The sequence below is a fragment of the Molothrus aeneus genome, chromosome 1 (assembly GCF_037042795.1).
Source record: "Molothrus aeneus isolate 106 chromosome 1, BPBGC_Maene_1.0, whole genome shotgun sequence".
Taxonomy (NCBI): Eukaryota; Metazoa; Chordata; class Aves; order Passeriformes; family Icteridae; genus Molothrus; species Molothrus aeneus.
In genome coordinates this window covers 22,026,363-22,046,564 of record NC_089646.1, presented here as the reverse complement: position 1 = coordinate 22,046,564, position 20,202 = coordinate 22,026,363, and the positions used below count along the sequence as shown (strand labels likewise).

The window sequence follows — 20,202 nt, the reverse complement described above, 5'->3', positions numbered from 1 at the left end:
GAAGATGCACTACTGAAAAGGAAGACAAGGTTTTAGTTGAAATCAGCAGAAAGGTCTGGATGGGTCGAATGCCAGCAGGAAATTATCAGCAGACATATGGAGACCTTCAAGAGAAAAGAACAGGTTCGAGGAAATGATGGAGACACTGATAAGAGATAGATGCCATATCAACTGCACAATTAATGCTAGCCCTGGGGCAGAGCCAGCTGTGAGAAGGAAGCCTCCTGCAACATCATGCTCAAGAGAGCTGCAGTAAGAGGAATGGGCACTGTCAGGGTGCCAGGCACATGAAGATGAGGAAGCTTCCCACAAAATGAAATATTCTCCCCCAGTGGTGTACATCCTCTAACAATTATTAACAGAAATATTAGCTATGGAAGGAGTGGCTATCAGAGGATATTTTTAGTACAGCCCATCTTGTACACCAAGAAAGATAAGGCAGGTTGATTGTCGTAAAACAAAGAGCAAGAAAGTGGAAAACTGGATGAGAGGGAACAGAATGGATGTTTCTATCTGCCAGTCAGTAAGAGTAAAAAGGACAATTTGTATTATCTTGCATTACACTCTAGTCCTGGAACATTTTCAGTATCAGCCATGAGCTAACTAAAACATACAGCAAGATAAACTCAAAAAAGCCACTTAGCTGGCAGATTTCTGTATCTCACTACATGGGACACTTTCATTCTCCTTTATCCTCATGACTACCCAGAAACCTCTCTGCTCATACATGATCTTTCTTTTCACTTCAGGGGGGATTAGCTATCTCCATACTCTATGCTTTAATAGCCACAACTCTAAAACTTTCATCTGCTCCTTCCCATCAAAAGAATTGCTGAATTTCTTTTTATGTGGATGGCTAATTTAATTAATGACTGTATCTGTTAAGTTAGCCAAATGGACTAATCAATCAGAATTAGATAGCTTCTCGTAGATACAGCAGCAACTTTCAGAGTGTCTACTCAGAGGAAGGAAAAAACTCCTGAGAAAAGCAGCCACTTCTTGTCTACACAAATTGAAGTTTCACCCCTTTTTAAAATATTCTTACCGTATTTTTCTGTCCTTGTTGCAGCTAATATGAAAGGGAGAACGGACAAAGAAATCTCTTAGTTTTTCTACTCCTACTATTTAAGGCTTTCTTCAAAAAGAAATTAGGGACTTAAGAATGGGTTAAATTCTCAAAGGATTATACACAAGTGCTGAATAGTATCCACTCTGAGTCCTTTCCTGGAGCTTAATTTCACATTTCACAAAATTACACAACTTGAATCTCTGATGATGTTTCTTCCAAATACTAACATTTGCTCACTTTTTTTTCCTCTCCAGGGCTTCTCACTTAGATCCCTAATGCCATCTGACTTGAAAATACACTTAGTCCTTTATCCCTTAATAGCTACTGTGCCTGCAGGACGGGATAGTAACTGCCCTGCAGCCTAGCACAGACAGCAAACTGCAGAGCAGCTCTGCAGCCCTGAGCAGGGCCTCCACCTCTGGCTTTAGAGAAGAAGTCTCACAGTTCTGGCTTCCAAACAGCATGTGTTTCATTTCTGAACTGGCTTCATCTCTTGAAGGGAAAAGGTTTAAGCAGGTTGAAAGCATTCTTCCTTAGTTTCACCAGATTTCTATTACACACATGGCCCCTATTACTACCACAGAAAAGGAGAGAGCACACAACAATAGCTGCAAGGAAAAGGAAAACCTGTGGAGCAGCAGCAGTGCTGGAAGGCTCAGGCTGGTATGAGCATGTCCTGCTGGGCATGCCTTGTGCACGGGAACTGCACCTGAAGTACATCCAGTGCCATTCTACAGAGCCATTCCCCATCTGCAGTTACCACACCATGGACTTTTTGGCCTGTCCTTTGCAATGTTTGCAATTCAGTTTGAACTTCTCTATCTCAATGACTGTATGGGCAATTTTGTGAGAATGTAAAGATGAATAGATACTGCTTGCATTTTCCAGGGGAAAAGACTTAAAAGCTTGTATTTAACATCTGCAGCTAGGAAGAGACATGCTTAAAAACTAACCATTTACTCACATCACCACAAGTTTCTTACTAGTATGTTTTAAGGAAATCTGAATAAAGCTCCCTACCACACCAAACTAAGAGCAAAACATAACTAAAGTAGCTCCAAAATCATAATTTCAGGTTCTGTTTTTTATGGAAACTTAAATATTAACAATATTTTAATTCTATTTCTTGCATTATTATTAGAATATAGAAATTGGCAAATAGCATCTGATATGATATATAACAATAGGGTTTTTTTAAGTAAGGCATAATGAAATATTATGAGGCACAAGCACTGCAAAGGTCACAAATTCAACATGGCAGTTAGTTCATGCTGCTGGTGATGGAGGGATGGTGACTACTGTCTTCTCTTTCAGACAACAGAGAGATTTAATCTAGTGTACTAACAAGGAATCTGCACACACACACACAGAGCTTTCCCAGTATCCATGGGAAGACACTGCTACTCAAGATACCCTAGCACTAAATGAGAGACTTTAGCAAGCAGAAAGAGCAGACAGCTGGTGCTTGCAAGATTCTTGTCAGGCAGAAAGGTGAAATGGGATTTTTCTAGCTCTAAACTTCTGTTTTCACAGGCAGAGCTAAAAGCAGTCTGGGCAAGCTTCACTTTGCTACTTATCCAGGAGCTTTCCTGACAGTAATGATGGCAATGCAAGTGTCAATAAAACCTCACTCTTTTTTTGTTGATGAGTAATTTACACCAGTAATTATTTAAGCAATTACTTCTTTTTTTCTTACAGAAATTTCAGAAATCCTATTAAAATGAGCAGGTATTTTTAGACCCTTACTACAAAGCAGTTTCCTCAATGCCTTTCTGCTCATGCACTTGCTACTTAAAAGTCAGGATAAAACAGTTAATTTTAGTACCTGAGAGGATGGTAAATCATTGAGAAAGGGAAGAGGAATGCACATGAGAAGCACAGGCTATACATTTCCCTGCACAAAGGTACTAGTGAGGTCTAATCCTGGTTTTTAATATGCCTCTTCATATAGTCAAGCTGTTTTATACTACATGGAAAACCATTTCCCAAGTAAACTCACTTGTGATTTCAACCATATTTCAATCCAACTCTCTGTGTATTGTCCATAAATGCTATCTTGAAAGAGAAAAACTGAGAAATTGAATGTGTAAGTATTATACATGGCCCTGGCATGACTTCATGCTATTAAAAACAAGCGCACACATTTTGTACAGGACACCTGTTATCATTTAGTGAAAGGACTTTATTAAATATTTTTATTTGGTAGCTTACTTCAAGATTTGCCCTCACATTCTAGATACTGTATACTTGATCTTCCCCTGGAGCAAATTTACAAATTATTTTTGCACTCATGAACTTATCCATTATGCTCTCTCAAAGTATTTGCACAACACAAATACTGAGTCCTCCATGTACTGCTCCTCAGGACAGTCAGCACTTCCCTCACTACTAAAATGCTGTAAACTATCTGTTTGGTTTGGGTGCCCACTTGACAGCACATATATTGCAGAAATACAGTGTCTTTTTCATCTGAACACATTTCAGATGTGTCCTGCTCTGTGTTGCAGCCTGGACAACTCTGGAGCTCTTGAAGCTCTTCAGAGCTGATCCCAAGTGTCCTCCTGGTGGTACCTGAAGAACAAGGAACTGTCACTACAGAAAAGGGTGAAGGCTTCAGTGTGGGGGATGTTTGTCCAGACTCATGCAGAAAACCCCTGTCAAAGTGACCAGGCATCACCACTTGCTTTGCATGTGCACAGTTTCCAACCCAGCAACAGGAAAGTGGGGCTGTCCAGCAAACCTCATTGCCAGCACAGCCTTGCTTCACCTTCAGGCTGCCTTACATTGACAACAAACAGTGCATAATTACAGAAATAAAATTTTAAAAATTAAGATGCAGAAAATAAGAATACAAAGGGGCCAAATTATGCTCTGCCTCAGCTTCTGCCTTTCATCACCTTCTTCCAAACTCCGCCTCACCATAACTACCTCCCTCTCCCTGGTCACATTCCTACACCTCCTTTACTCCCCAGCCCATCCTTGCCACTGCTGCCTACGTCTGCATGATGCCAAGAAAGACCAGAAAAGGAGTCAGTATCTCTTCAAGAGAGATACAGTTTGGCACCAACATTGAACATACCCATCTTAAAATGTGCACCCTTAATGACAGCAAAGCTTTCCCCCTCTGTGCCATCATTGATTTTATAAGCACTTAGGACAATCACCCCCCTAACACTCATGGTTACCTGCTGCTTGAACTTTGCATTTTGTCCTGAATATTTGAAAGGTTGCATGCCCCAATAATCTTTTATGCAGTAGTCACCAAGAATCATTTATTTTAAACAGTGTGGTTTTTATATATGGAGTATTCACATAAATAGATTGAAAAATTATAGAGAAGTTTGGGGTTTTTGTTAATCTAGTGATTGCATCAACCATTGAAGTACCTGAGATATATCAGTGAAAAAAAGACCAGGAATAAAGGTTGCCCCTACTTTTATGTTTGCTCACAAAGGATGTTAACTGTAGAAAAAAGTATACTTAAAAATAGTTTCAATTTAAAACGTTACAAACATTAAATCTGGGAACTAGATTAGTTTCCAGAAACTATTCTGAAGAAGAAAATGTGATAGAATCTCAAAAAGATAGAAATAGGCTTGAAACTCTAAGACATTGAAAAAGCCTCTTCTTGGTAGAGGGGCTAAGAAAAAATGAGTCATGACATGAAGAACATCTTCAGTGACAGTCAATTTAAAGAGCAAGAAGCTGAAACTAACTCCTGTAGCACTATAATGTCTCTATTTTGATAAAGAAGGTCAATTTTAATAGCATGGGTCATTGTATGGATCAGAAGTCAAAGGTCTCATGCTTCAGTTGTGGATGAACCAGGATTTTAGCCTGAAACTAAGCAAAAAATTCCAATTGCAGAGTTAAGAGAGACAAGGAAAGAAGTTTCTTGAAGAAACAGGCTGCATTACTGGGAAAATATCTCAAAATATCCACACATGACAAGTGACACAAAAGCTTGTGAAATAAAATTAATGGCACATCTTAAAAATGAATGAAGAGTGGGAAGACAAGAGTCCCTTAACCACTGAATCCTCAGGAGCCAGATTCTGAGACAACACTAATCACTTAACTCCAGTCCAAGAAATTATCACAGCTCCCTCAAACTTACAATCATCAATCTTCATTTAGGATACACAACTACAAGAGTACAGCTAGCTTCAGAGAAGCAAAAAATCCATTTCCTAATGCTGTTCCAAGTCAAATTTGCCTGGCTTGCCAGATGGCTCTGGCATTGCTGATGACCCAGCAGGTTACTTTGCCTCCCTGTGTGTTACCTACCAGTAAATCATCCTCTCTAAGCTCAAAAGGCTCTTCAATTTGAAGAGAGGATGGGGTGAGAATGGGGGGAATATGACAGGTTTACAATATCATGTGAGCCATAAATTAATGCAAAGCTGTTATTCTCTTAATTCCACATTAGTAAAATAGGGAAGTACTTGAAGAAATTAGAAGACCAATTTAAAACAGATCAAAGAAAGCACTATGTCACACAACAAGTTGTGAATCTCTGCACCACATTGCCACAGGAGGCTGCACAGGCTAGCAGTGTCAGAAGGTATCTCTGAATGGGACTGAAGTAATGGACACTGAGTCCATAAACAGGTGCTTTATAAAAGGCACACACAGGGATGTGCCTACTGGCATCTCCAATCAAACAGTCATGGATGCTATGGGGGTGAGTGGAATGGAACCTGAAAGTGGCCCAGCACATGTGCTCTTTCACAGCATTCCCTATTTCCAGTGCCAGGACAGATGGACCATTGGTATGATGCAGTTTTATTCCTTTTGTGTTTAATAACTGTCACTGTTTCTTAGGGTGAAATAAACACAGTAATTTGGTATTTTAAATTTACTTTTCTATCCAAAGTCATTTTATGAAACTGAGAGAAAATACATTTGTGCTTACAGGATGAAAATTATTTTTCCACCTATTAGCACAGGATTGCTTTTAAATATAAGGTTCATATGGACATCATGTAACCTACAATAGGTGTACAGAGCAACAGTGGCCAGCATCACCCTGCTGGCTGCATCCATTGCAGAGACTGCTCCACATCTGTAACTGGAGATCCATTTCTGTAAATGCAGCTATGACAGTTCTCCATCTTCTGCTTCATTGATGGGACTACAGTTCAATTCCTACTGACAATCCTACAGCAAAACTCCTGCAGGTTCAAATATCTCTCCCTTTTCTTATCATAGGTCTCACATCCTTCACACCCTAAAGACAAGCTTTTTTTCCTCTATATACAAAACTCCCCATATTCACACCCCTCAACACAACAAAACTGTATTAAGACCAGTTATACTGCTAGGTGGCATAACCTGGCTGGTTTCTAAGCAGTAAGGGAACAGGATTAAAAACCTTGCTATTACTAGTGGTGATCATATATCCACTTAAATGGGTGTATTGATTGGTAAAAGAAGTTAAAAAAATTCTAGAGTTTGTAGCTAGTTCAGTCACACAGCATTGGTACAAGTTCTCATTTGACTGATGCTTTGCTACCATCAATCTCTTCTACACACACATGCATTTGTGTGCATAGATAGATAGATAGATAGATAGATATACATATACATATATCCTATATATATCTATACACACACAGAGCTCCTCTATATGCTATATATCCATAAAAAAATTATATAGGATAGAGTTTACATCCCTAGGAGGCATCTATCAACAATACACTATGCATGAGACATCCCATCTGCTTATTTGTTTTCTCTAGCTCCTTCACCACACCTTTTTCCTATCCCTTTATTCTCATCTTTCATGTCATCTTCTCTTAAATCAGGACTAGTCCATAGTCCTGCAGAACTGTCTGTTGGGAGAATTCTAGCTCAAATTTCTAATGATTAGAAAACAGTAAACCACATGTTCTCTTTCCTGACTCAAACACAAACCAAATTTGTTTATCCTGCATACCTACCACTGTGTCTAATATGCTAACAGACATTTTCAGCACTTGACATGATTTATTCAGTCATGCTCAAAAACAAAACACCTCTATCTTCTCATGCTGCCACCTAAACCATGGTTTAAATCCCAGAATACATATCCCCAGGATGGAAAAACTGGCAGGTCAGAGCAGATCCAAGTATATTGAATACTTCCCACTGAGTTTTAAATTTGAATCACCACCTCCTTACATCTCCAGAATGCTTGCCACAATGAAGCAGGCTTATGATTCCAGCAGAGACTCAACTTTTTCTTTTTTGTGATAATGCAATTCCTTATGACTATTTTGTCTTTTCCTGTACCCTCTCATGTCCCAGCTATGGTATGACTATAGACAGAAACATTATATGCCCATTTATAATGAGAATAGATTTCTAAGAAATATCTTATTTATTATTATCTATTAATCTTATCTATTCTTATCTAATCATGAAGTATTCCCTTCAGGATGAAAAGGGATCTTCATACTTGAGTGTGCCAGTTCCAATCACTACTTTTCAAAGAAATAATCTCTTCATTTAGAGGTTACTTATGTATTCCTGTTTCTGTTCCAGGACTGTCATATTTTCTGTAGTTCAGGCTGTGCACCTGACTTTTCAGATCTGGGCATTCTTTGCAAGCTGGCAACTATCTGGCATCAAACAGTTACATTTTGGAGGTGGCACAGCAAAGCACTACAGTGATGGTGTAAAGTGCATCCTACAGGAGCAGATGAAGTGTGCGATCAATTCCAGCAGATGCAGAAGCAAGAAGGAACATATTCTGCCATTCTGGCATATGTCTTTTTTTCCTTCAAAGGGCTCCAAGTTAATGTCTTTCCAAACAGCTGAATAAAACCCAGATGAAAACTTAAGTCTGTCTAGAAAGAGTTAATTTTCACAAAGCAAATCCAGCTTGTCCAGTAAAAATAAAATCTAAAGGTGCAGAACAGCTGCAGACCCTTTTAAATGCTACATAGCAGCGTTTTAGAAAGTCTTGAAAGAACACAGAACTGCCCTGAAGAACCCAGAAGAATTTATTGCCCTTCAGATCCCTTGACTCTAATCCTGAATGACTCCTTCCATGCAGCACCTCATCACAAGGCCTCTAACAGCCTCCTCAGCAAAGAGACAGGGGATAGAGACCTCAGTGTCACTTCTGAAAGCCACCATTCCTCTTTGCAGTCCTGTCCTTTTGCTCACCCAAGGGTCCACTGGCAAATCCAGCTGTGGGATGTGAAGCACAGCTGGGCAATGGGGTCTGGCTGGGAGCACACCTGGCTCTGCAGAGCCATCCCCTCAGCCAGGACATGGTCACGTGCAGGTGGCTCTAGCTGTCACCTGCCTCTGAACGTAGAGCTGCCTCTAATTAAAATTTTAATTCAGCAAATGACGAGTCTGAATTTGACCAAGCATTTTTACAATAAACCTACTTTCAAATCTCCTGTCATCTTTGCTTGGCAATCTCAGTGATGTGCTCACACTGTTCTAACAAAAGAACTGCTCCAGCTCCTCACTTGTCCTCATCCTGAGGTAACCCAGTGTCCTAAAGGAACCTCTGCAGCAGAACAAAGATACAGAAGGACTTTTCTAAAAAGACAAGGAAGCCATCCTCCCCTTTTTTCACTTAGCTGAGCCATGGGGAAACAGGGCAACCAGCTGGGAGATCAGTCCCTCTGGGATGCCCTACTCCACAATCAGCAGAGAGAGAGAGAGAGAAGTTGTTCACAAAGGCAAGACATTACCCTCCCACCAGCCTCCTGCCCTGACCACCCTCTGCAGGAGCCCATGCTCTCCCTGCTGGCTACAAATATCCTGGGAGACTCGCTTCCTAATTTAGGCACCTCTGAAAATCAGGCGGGGGAATACTCTGGGAATACAATCCAGCACCTCAGCAGAGAGCTTGAGAGCCTCTCACAACAGTGCTCATCACTTCTTAGGGAACATCACGTGTGGTTTTGACAGCAAGAATTTAAATAAAGGGCACCACAGGTTATACCTACAGGTCACACTGACAAGCACATGTTCAAGACTGTATTCCCCTTTTCAGTACAAAAATGTATAAGGATATCCTTATTATCATCCTTACTGCGTATTTATAGAATCTTGCTCAGTACTTTAAATTATTTATGTTTCTAAAAATAATTCTCCTAACATGTCATGTATTGCTTATAATAAAAGCTAGATTTAAGACTCAAGTTCTAGAGTGCAATGAATTTATTAAGCAATCATCAGGGACAATAATGTGGCTTGCAGAGCAAGAAAAAACCTTCCAAAAGCTCCACATAATACTGTAGAATTTAATTCTGAGTTAAAATATAAATTCGACCTAACCAACCTCCACAAATTCTAATGGTTTTTAAGTTAGAAAACATACAGGGTTATACATATTTTTATACACCCAGACTTCTTTTTCCCCCCCTCAAAAAAACCCAGAGCCAGATATATTTACAATTCTACTACCAATTAATAATTTCTGTATGCTTTTTCATGGGACTATTTTCAGTACATCTGGTAACACTGCTAGTACAACTGAAATCTGAGCAATCTATCTTAATATTTGGAAATGAGCATTAAAGTGCAATTCACAAAAATAAATATAGCTGGTTTTTAAATCACAAAGACTCAGGCATGGATGAATATTTTCTTCCAAGCTTATTGACTCTGCACATAGCTATCAGTGTTTGGGGAGCGATGATGTAATCTCAAACACTGATTGCCATAATCAGAAACTTACAAAAAAGAGAATTCAGAAGTAAAGTGGCAATGCTTTTAGAGGAATAAATGCATTTTCCCTTTACATTTGCTTTCCTTATGGACCAGCAATTTGTGAAGGTGGAATTAACTATGCTGTGTAGCAGGTAGAGAATTAGAGTGTAAGGACATATAGCAAGAAGTCTGAGACACCTCAGATGCCCTGAAAACATATCTTTTAAAAAGTGCTGGCCAGGAATTTCCAACGAATGGTTTTACACCAGAAAAGTTCCTCCAACTTTTCCAATGTGAAACCTTAATCCCAAATGTAACAGTTAAAATTATTTTTTTCCCCCTCCCGAAAGTACCTCCATATAGCCAAAGAACCAACTCTGTACACTCACAGTCAAAGCCCTGATTTGCTTGATTCAGACCAAGGAGTATAACTGGAGTATCTCTAAAAAGAAGCGTTTCCTAATCATTGCTTTTCAGACTACACTTGGAATGTAATCAACTCCATCATTTCTGCTCTGTGCCACACAAGTGATTCATTGGACCAAAGGAAACAAAAACAAGACTAACTGGAAAATGTTGGCATGTCTGAGATACAACAGGCTTTGCTTTAAGTCTCCTGGACTTACTGTCAGCCCTCTTCCCTCTTTGTTCCCAAACTGACATTTTCTCTCAAGAACTTACACATGAGATATTTTGAGCTGCTAAGCATTCATTATATTCATTAACAAAGCACTTTTGAAAACACAGCACTTTTGAAAATCAGTTCATTATCCAGAACCAGCATTCTGCATTTCAGATTGATATTTTTGGCCAAGAATATGTCAGCGTTAAAACACTCAAAACGAGAATATGGATGTGTAGGGGAACTATAAAGATGCACCCAAGTTTAAAGGAAAGTTATTTTGTGGGAAAACATGGTTACACCAGTGGCAGATGGGAGATGCACGGCAGAACAGGCAGATTCCAGCTCTTCCAACATCTGTATCATCACCTCACTGACTTCAGACTTTACACAACAGTTTGTATTTTGGTTAGAGTGCAGAGCAAAGACCCTCTACACCTTCTGCATTACAAGAAGTGCCTGTCATCCCTGAAATCTACTGACATTACACTTTCATATGTAATATTTTTAAGGGACAAAAATCTTAACAGAGCAGAACCATTTTCTAAATACAACAGGCTTTCCCTTCATTGAGGCTCACAGTCACTGGGATATAGACAAATTTCTCATTGAGAATTCCACCATTTCCACAGCTTATTTCATTTTGGTACAATAAATCCTACAGCTTTTCATTGTAGAAGACATGTACAAAAATAACACAGAATCTATCCAAATATATATGAGCTGGTTTTTTGTATTGAAATTGAGTTTAAAATCTCCTCAAACAAAACTCAATTTAACACCAATAACACGAGCAAACTCCTGAAATGTAATGTTATATTATCTACTAAGTCTTATGCCATATGTACAAATAGTATGAAATTAACACTATTTAAACAAATTAAAAGAAAAGTAGATGTGTTCTCCCTTAACTCAAACATCCATTTAACTTTTTAACAGTTTGCAGCCTAAAATGCTCTTTGAAGTTCAATAATGCATTTGCAGAATTAATATATAATATTAATATATAATATCAGCAGGAAGCACACACTAAGGGCAAGGGGGAGAGAGAAAACATTTTCATCTTAGAATGCGGTAACTGAGAAGCAGGAAATGAAGTAGTGCCATTCAAGGTATTGTAAGCTGCTTGAGAAATTTTCTGAATACACAGGATCATGATATTGTTCTGAGACATGAAGTTCATATTCCAGTCCATTTAATCTGAGCATGCACAAGGTGAAGCTGCCCAATTCCCACTTAAATGAGTGGGAGTCAAGAGCACTCAGGCCCTGAAAGACCTAAGCCCTCTGAGATGAGACAAAACTCATGCCACCTTAACTTCAGATCACAGTGATTGGCTCTATGCCAAGCATGCTTGGCTATGCCTGCCTGAATCCATGTACGAAGCTTTAGCTTCATTCACATAAAATGAAATAGAAGGTGACACTTATTCAGAAACTGTAGAATTAGACTTGCTCCTCAAAAGCACTGGTGTGCAGTAGAGCACAGGAGTTGTTCCTTCCAGCAAGGCAGAACCCCAGCCTCACACTCAACAGAAATGACAGTGAAAGAATGATTATTTACACTGTACGGCTATTCTCCATATTTATTCATGTTTATATATTCATTATTATATTACTAATACTCCAGCTGTACTATAATAAGTAGTATTATTTATACTAATACACCATCACCTCAGAAAGGTGATGAAACATGTAGAACTGCAAATAAACTAAAATGCAAAAGACAGGAGCAGAGAACAAACCCCTTCAGTGTCCCACTTCCTGAAGCCTAAGGAAGCCCCCTAAGAGAACAAACCCTCTCCATTCCTGAAGCCTAAGGAAGCCCCCTAAGCTATCTGACCAGCTTTCTCCTCCCCACTATCTAAAGCCAGCCCAAGTATTTAAAGGCCTTTGCCCACTGCATGTTGATATAGTTCTGTGCATGTCATAATTTTGTATCCAAAATCCTTTTATTCCATTTTCCAGCGTATCTTAAAAGACAGAAAGTACCATACAGTAAAAGTTCACAAAGCACCACTTTGTTACCATCTTTGCCATGTCCTAAATGGACCATAAATGGCACACAAGCTTTACACTTTTATCAGTTTAATCAAGAGTTTCCATTCTCTAGTGGTAATTCAACATACAAATAGCAGACTCCTTTGTCTAATGAGAAAGAGAGTATGAACATTTTCTTCCAAATCAGTTTCCCCCCCCCAAGCAATTCCATTTTCAATCTTCAAAGATACTTAAATAAGAGAAAAACACCAAAATAGAATCTTATTCATCTTTCCTAAATGAGCAACTTGTTATAATGACTTGGAAAACAATTCAAAATAAGCAATTATTCTTTGCTACTTGGCCACTTGAGCCCCAGTAATTTATTCAGGATACAAATACATATTTTAGCAGTACCATTGATATGGGTTTATAAAAGGACATGGAAAAAAATCATGAGCTACTATCCCAGACTTGCACAATATCATTTCCGAAAGCACAATAAAACTCTTGTCTTAAACTCAATTTTTTTCCGAGTTGTACAGCATAGAACCATACACTACAACTGAAGAGAAGTCAAAGACTGGGTAACAACAACATAACTAATCAGTGAATGAAACACAGAATGCAGTATTTCTTCCAGGAAGAAAAAAAGAAAGCTTGCAGAAATAGAATACAACCAAAAGAATAATAAGCATGATAGTAAACTAGTTTGTTAAGTCAAAGTTGGCGAAATATTGTATTTTTTTATGTAAGTTAAGTCTTGCAAAGCTTTTGCAATATTTTTAAAGAATGTTTTTGTTTGCCTTTCCTCCCACTGTTGCTCACCCATCAAGAAGAAAGAGAAACTATTGCCCAAAAAAAGCCCAAGTTCCATTATTGTTGTTTTGCTGAAAAAACTGATAAATGGCATGGTATTTTAGCAAACGTGTACATTGTTTTTCTAATACAAAATAATCTTCTCTTTACAGCAATTATTTATTTAGGTTTTGATAAGAAAACAGGTTAACACTGGCAAGCCTACTGTAGAATTTCACAACAGATTTCTCACAACTCCAAAAACTAATTGGAAAGACTTTCCATTGAAATTGCTGAGACTTTTAAACATTTGTCTTACAGATGGAAGATTTCTACCATGACAAGTTCAGAGCTGTCCAGAACTACGAGGTGGATTTGTACCTCCCAGATCTTCAAGGACCAGAAGGCTTTCCATTTAACAAAACCAAACACATTAACAGTAGGTTTTATTTTAGTCTAAGTAATAATAATAGGCTTTTCAATCCATCTGTCACAAAAAAGAAATGGCGATGTGTGACCATCTATGTTTATATAGAAAGGGTGTGTGAGAGAAATCCCCGCAGCTCCCAGAGTCATTGCAGGGCAGCAGCACTGAAGATGCCAGAAGCACAAGGTGTGAGGTGCCACACGAAGCCTTTTCTAGGAGCATAACTGGAGCTGGGGCACGGGCTCAGCCACAGGCATTGGATCATCCACCATTGGATCATCCACCACATTACATGTGGTGGCGTTCCACGTATCACACCCCGAGAGAGAAGCTTCCTGAAAACAGACTCTGCTGCCTTGAGACTGCAAAGTTTTAAGCCTAGGAAGTGAGAACAGAGTGAAGATAACCTTCCCAAGGATGCTGCAGATAGTTTTCTTTCTTGGGAACATCTTCAGTTACAAAGACCTTTCCAAGCATGAAGGCATTCATGTTCCTCTAGCTTTTGTTCTCAGTCCCAGGATGAGAGACTGAGGACAATGAATTCTTCTCAATGTAAACTTGGACTTTGGTCTAAAGGATCTTTCTAGGTCTGAAAATTATTAAAATACTACAAACAACATACAATATGGAGACACAGTTCACCTGAACAATTTTTAGTGCTCCACTTGAATCCAGGCAACCTGGAAAAGACAAAGAGGAGTGCCAATTCTTTATACAGGCCACAGGGCAGAGGCCACAAGGCTGTTGTGTGTCACTTCACCTGTATCAAGAGAGAGGAAACAGTAGTGCAACTCTCTGAAAGAATCCAACATGAGACAAAAAGGGGCAGGAAAAGGGGGAGGAAAATTAGAGGTTCTGGGAACAGCTGCAGACCAGCTGGGCATCCTAAAATACAGCCAAAGCTGGATGGGAGGCACAGTGGGGAACACTCACCAGCTTCTGGGTCCTAGGCCTTCAGTGTGAGGAAAGACAAGGAGCACATGCAGCCTGTGAGACTGTAAAAGGCAAAACCCACCTATGCCAGCTGTTTGAAGCACCCAGTTGTATTTCTGGGTAAATACTCAGAGAGATTCATATGTGCCATGCTACAAAAAACCTACAACATATTTTGCAAGATAGAGTCAAATTGATCCCTTCTTTACAACCTGTAAAAAATGCTTTGTACACAATTGACACATGGATTTTTAACCAGAACTGTCATTCCTTACTGTTGCTACGTAAATCAAAGAATATGTTCTCCAACTCTCCACTGAGATTCATCCTGAAACACTTAAGAGTTCTCCCCTTGACAGTAAACCATGAGCAATAGCCTGAAACTCCACATGTACTACACCCACCACTTTATGCTGGTGGGTGTAGTACATGTAATTTTTCTAAATTAAACAGATATCACAAATTGTCACCCCTGTCAGTGACACAAAAAGGAATTACAAATATTCTTAAAAGAATTTGCTGTGCTGGTATAAGGTTGATGATTATTTTTATCTTTTACATCAATTACTGGACTATAACTAACATACTGGTACAACTTTTATTTCTTTAATATTAATTCCTTAGTGTCTTAAGAACAGACATTTTTAGTAAGCCTTCTCTACCAAACACAATCAATAGTAAAATCTTCTATATACAGATTCTTAAAAATTAAGGAAGGAGATTAAAAAGAATTCTTACAGTGAAAGAGTTGCAAATCACTAAGCATTTCACCCAAAATATCTCACAAAGCATTAAAATAATATATTTGAAAACCAGCACAGAACTGTAATTTTTCAGACAACCAGAGTGCAAATTATTTCCAAATGTACTTGGGGGAAAAAAAAGAAGTGCTATCTTTCCACCCACATGAATATTTATTACTGTCTACAAGATAATATAAAAGCATTTGACAAAAGTGAAAGGGAATGAAATTACATGATTGATACTGGATCCCTAAATACTCTACTTCTCCCTCTTTTCCCCTTAAGATCATTAGAGTTCACTTTTTAGTAAAAAAAGGCAAACAAGGATTACTGGAAACTGACATTATCCCTTTCTTTCAGTTAGAGGTCTCATTAGCAAAACAAGATCTGGATGACATAAAAAATGCAGCAGATCCAAATCCCCTGGAAATACTCTTAATTTCACAGTCCTGCTCCATCTCTAACTTCACTGCTTGAGCCCCTGCTGGGCAGAGCAGAGCAGCTGCACCCCTCCAGCTCAGCGCAGCAGCTCCTGGGGCTGCAGGCAGGAGGGAGCAGAACCAGGAGCGCAGCCTGTGCCGCTGGCAGGGCTCGCAGGCTCCGCGGCTTCCGCTGCGCTCCTGGCCGCAGAGGTCACAAACCCCCGAGCTGCCGCGATAATTCATCTGCCCAGCAGCTCGGGCCCTGCAGCCCCTTTTCTCTCAGAGCCATCAGGGCCAGGTGAATTGGTCTGGTGGTGACAATGTTCCCAGCCACCACTTTCCCTTGATCCTTCTCGATGGATGCGTGCCAGCTACAGAAACCAAAGTGTGACCACTGGAAACAGGCTGCAAAAGCCATGTGGATGTAACCAGCCCTGCTGGCCACCTTTCCTAGGCTTTCCTTTTCCACAGGCAGCCATTTAGTGCTTCAGGTTCATGGATCTACCAGCTCTGCTGGTTTGGCTGCCTGTGCATGGGATAGCCATGGAGCACATGGACCACAGATCTGGTACTACTTGGAAAAACAAGAGTAGCTGCAGTTGCACAGCTCAGCTGAACCATCCAAGCATACTATTCCCAGAGGAAAAGGTTTTTCGCTGCACTCCCCCTGACATACCAACGTGCCAAGGTACTTACACAGTCAGACTGGGGTATGCTATGCCAAAATATAAGGCCCACAAAGTGATGTACCTCTCTCAGCAGAGGGTTTATTCAGTTGTTTTGACTGGGAAGGCACTTTGCAAATGAAAAATCTCAGTTCAAAGACAGGAGATTTGCTCTAAAAAAGGAATTTTGCAAAAGACGTCTGGAAATCGAAGAGACAAGTGTGCTCTGTTCCTCCCAGAGACCCTTCTGGAAGCAGTCTGGGAAGGATTTTCTGGGGTTTTTTAAGCTCACTGGTGTGGTTTTTTCCAGTACTATAAGTCTCTATTGTTAACTTATGCATTATTTAAAAGATTCTGAGTTTAAAAATAGCTCTAACCCACCAAGGGAAAATGGGAAAAGCAGTGAGCTGAAAGCCACAGTGTTTCTCTCACCGATTGTTTCAGCATGCAAGACATCACAGCTTTCTCCCATTTTCATTTCAATTTAGTGGCTATCTTTGACATATTCCCACCCATTTTCACCATCTAAGTATCAGAGGATAGCTCATTCCTGAGGGTGCATATTACAAGCCTCTGTGCACCACTCAGACAGCAAATTACTACCATACTTGGTCCTGGGATATATAGAGAGATATACATATAGAGATATACATATAGAGATAGACAGATGATAGATAGATAGATAGATAGATAGATAGATAGATAGATAGATAGATAGATAGATAGATGATAGATAGATGGTAAATAGATAGATAGATGATAAATAGATAGATGATAGATAGATAGATAGATAGATAGATAGATAGATAGATAGATAGATAGATAGATAGATAGATAGATAATTTCGCTTAAAGCCTTTGTGTTTGGAAGTTCTGTATTCAACCCCCATGTTTTGAGCCCACCTATTAGGTGAGCAGCTCACACTCTTTAACATGCCCACAGCACCCTCTCAAGTTACAGATTGTCTACTACCCTGCTGGACAGACATGGGCCGAGTTACATAGAGTGATTTCCCAAGATTGTGGGTGAAGCAAGGGCAGATCTGGGGACTGCCCACCCCCAGGGGTGTTTCTGGCTACTGGATCACCCTTGCTCTCCCTGCAACTGCACACAACCAAGATACACAGGATGGGGGGGCTACCAAGGCAGCTTAAACACAGAAGCTCTTGCACACACTTGCACACTATGCAAACACCTACCTGGGGCAAGCACCAATCCTTCTTCACACACTTGAGACAAAAAACATAAGTGGGACCAGAATACGAACATTCTGGGGCATGAAGAAGCAATTAGAAGTATCTGAGACCAATCTAAAATCAACAATGATCCTGAGTCTCTATTTCACTTGTAAATTGAAATCCAGAATTATACAGGCCTGGAAGTACTTAATAATCCTCTGTTTATAAAAGTAGCAGCACTGAGCTCCACAACAGGAAAAGAGCAATCCTCATAAAAACTATGCACACGTCAGAACTAGAAGACTGTTCCACACTGCAAGAGAAACATACATATGTTGATTTTAGTCCAAAACATTTCCCTGGAGTTTAGCTGTATACTGATCTTATACACCACATTAAATGGTGTTTATGAATGTTTACTCCCAAAGAAAGGAGAAAAAGAAGAAAAGGAGAGAGGGGCACAGGCAGGATAGGCTATCTTGTTTAAAACATAGCAGGTTGTCCACATACTTCAAATTTCATCATGTGATAGGTATTCCTTCTGTTAAGTATAAGTAATAGTTGGAAACCTGTATGGGCAATAACTTACATGACAAAGGTACAAGAAAACAAAGCTATCACTGTATAAAAAAGCCCATGGATAACAAGAGTGTTCTAACAGTTTAAAACCATATAAAAACAACCCCAAATGAACCCAAGATTTCAGAGGAAAAAAGCCCCACCACATCATCAAGCTCCTGACACATATCTTGGGACAATTCCAGAGAGGTGGTGAGGATTAGAGCACTGGGGCTGCTGCTAAGAAAATGACTTGATATTTATGCACTGAGGACAGTCTTAGAGAGTCCTTTCCTTACACAAGTTTGCAAGCATGGAGACTGTTGACTTGAAATAATAGGTGATTTATTTCATAAATCACCCCTTGGTATAGAGGCAACCCCCTAAATTATGAGGGATAGAAGTACAGAGCATGCAGTGAAAACACCATGAGGCTTCTAAGCATAACAGTAGCTAAGGAAAAAACAGAACAGAAAAAACAATGCTTTTGTATAAATATGCCTGTATTGTCACCTTGAAATCTCCCCTTTTTGGACCCAGAAATATGCTCTGCAGTATTTTGGCAGAATTGGTACGGGACTAAGATCCATACAGAGCGCAGGAGCCCCATAGTTCAGCAGATACCACATGGTACCTGAAAATTTAAAAATTAAGAGAATAACATTAAAACTTTAAGCAAACATTGAGGGCAAGATGAAAAACTCCTTTGATTACTTAGATCCTTATGTCTCCAGCATGGAGACAGTTCATTCTTTCCAAGTGCAAACGCAATTTGAAATTAATGTGGAATAAAGTTAAAGGACACAAATGTCCTGGACCTGATGTCCTTAGCAAAAATAACCATATGTGAGAAGAGACAATCCAGCATGCAAGCTAAGAGAGTCAGTCCCAAGGGAAGGAGGAGGAGAGGGACTGCTGTAATAAGTCACTGGTGGGACTGCAACAGCAATGTCATGCTGCTCTTGATATCAAGCCAAGTAACTGCAGCACTCACACTGGAAGAGTTCAAAGGGGCACTTGATAAAGGGTGCACTTTCCTGCATCAAGTATTCTCACAACAGTTGGAAAGTGTCTGACTCCACAGACCCTTCACATTCAGTATCATGGAGTAGAAGAAAAATTTATCACAAAGAATGCACTGGTGTGACACTGAAAATTAATGCTTTTCCAGCTGTACAGTTCAAAGTGTCACAAAGTGTTGACTGTTAACAAGCAGAAAACAGTGCCTGGGTTAACAAAAAACCAGCCAGACTCGGTGTGGTACCAGGAGAGCAATATGCATGCATTGTCTCTCTCTAAAAAAAATAAATAAAATCATACCAAATTACTAATTCAATCAATGGGAGCAACGCAGGTATAGAAAGGATGAAATGGAAAATGCAATAGTGCTGACAAGTTATTGCTCACACCTTGCAAGTTACAACAAGGACAGAAAGAGCAATCAGCTATTTTCTAAACTTTTTGAGATCTAGCAATACCAGAGTGAGAAGGCAGATGACAGTATCAACAAGGCAGCACCAGCTGCCTTCTCTGTAGCACAGGTGCACTGATGCTGAAAGACATCAAAAACTGTGATATTTTGGCACATTTTCCAAAAGTTGTTACACCTCTCCCAATTTCTTATCAGACATTCAACTTGAGACTTTGGGGATGTTGGTATTATTTTAATGCTGTTTTTTCATATCTGTATTTTGTGTTTAACATGTTTTTTTCAATTAAAAAAATTGTAAAAAAATCTTTCATAAAATGCATTGCAGTTAAAAACCCCAATAACCCCAAAGACATTAAGTTTGTTCTAAGGTAGAAAACTACCTTTATACAAAGGGGACTAGACGGGACTACTCAATCTTGAACTTCATGCACACCACTAAAGCCAGCCCTGGAATTATATTAACATAATCTCATTACTCATTTATTATACAAACTGGGAATATGACTGTTTATTTGCAAGTTACTAAACAGGGTCACAGTTTGAATAAAAACAATTCTTTCAAGGCATAGGTGCTGTATCAGTAAGGAAAAGCATGCAAGAAAAACAAACAGGAGTTGATCTATTCACACCCTCTGTTAGTCACTAAAGCAGCAAATTCTTGTTGTTCTTCAGACTGCTGCTAACATCAGCTTAATCATTAAACAGCTACCAAAGATTC

The 20,202-nt window shown here is 39.5% G+C and overlaps 1 protein-coding gene across 8 annotated transcripts in view; it reads right to left on the bottom strand.

Annotated features, from left to right (window-relative positions):
- ADAM22 (ADAM metallopeptidase domain 22) overlaps nt 1–20,202 on the bottom strand; it is a 115,471-nt gene that overhangs the window by 79,024 nt on the left and 16,245 nt on the right. The gene's annotated exons all lie outside the window — the stretch shown is intronic.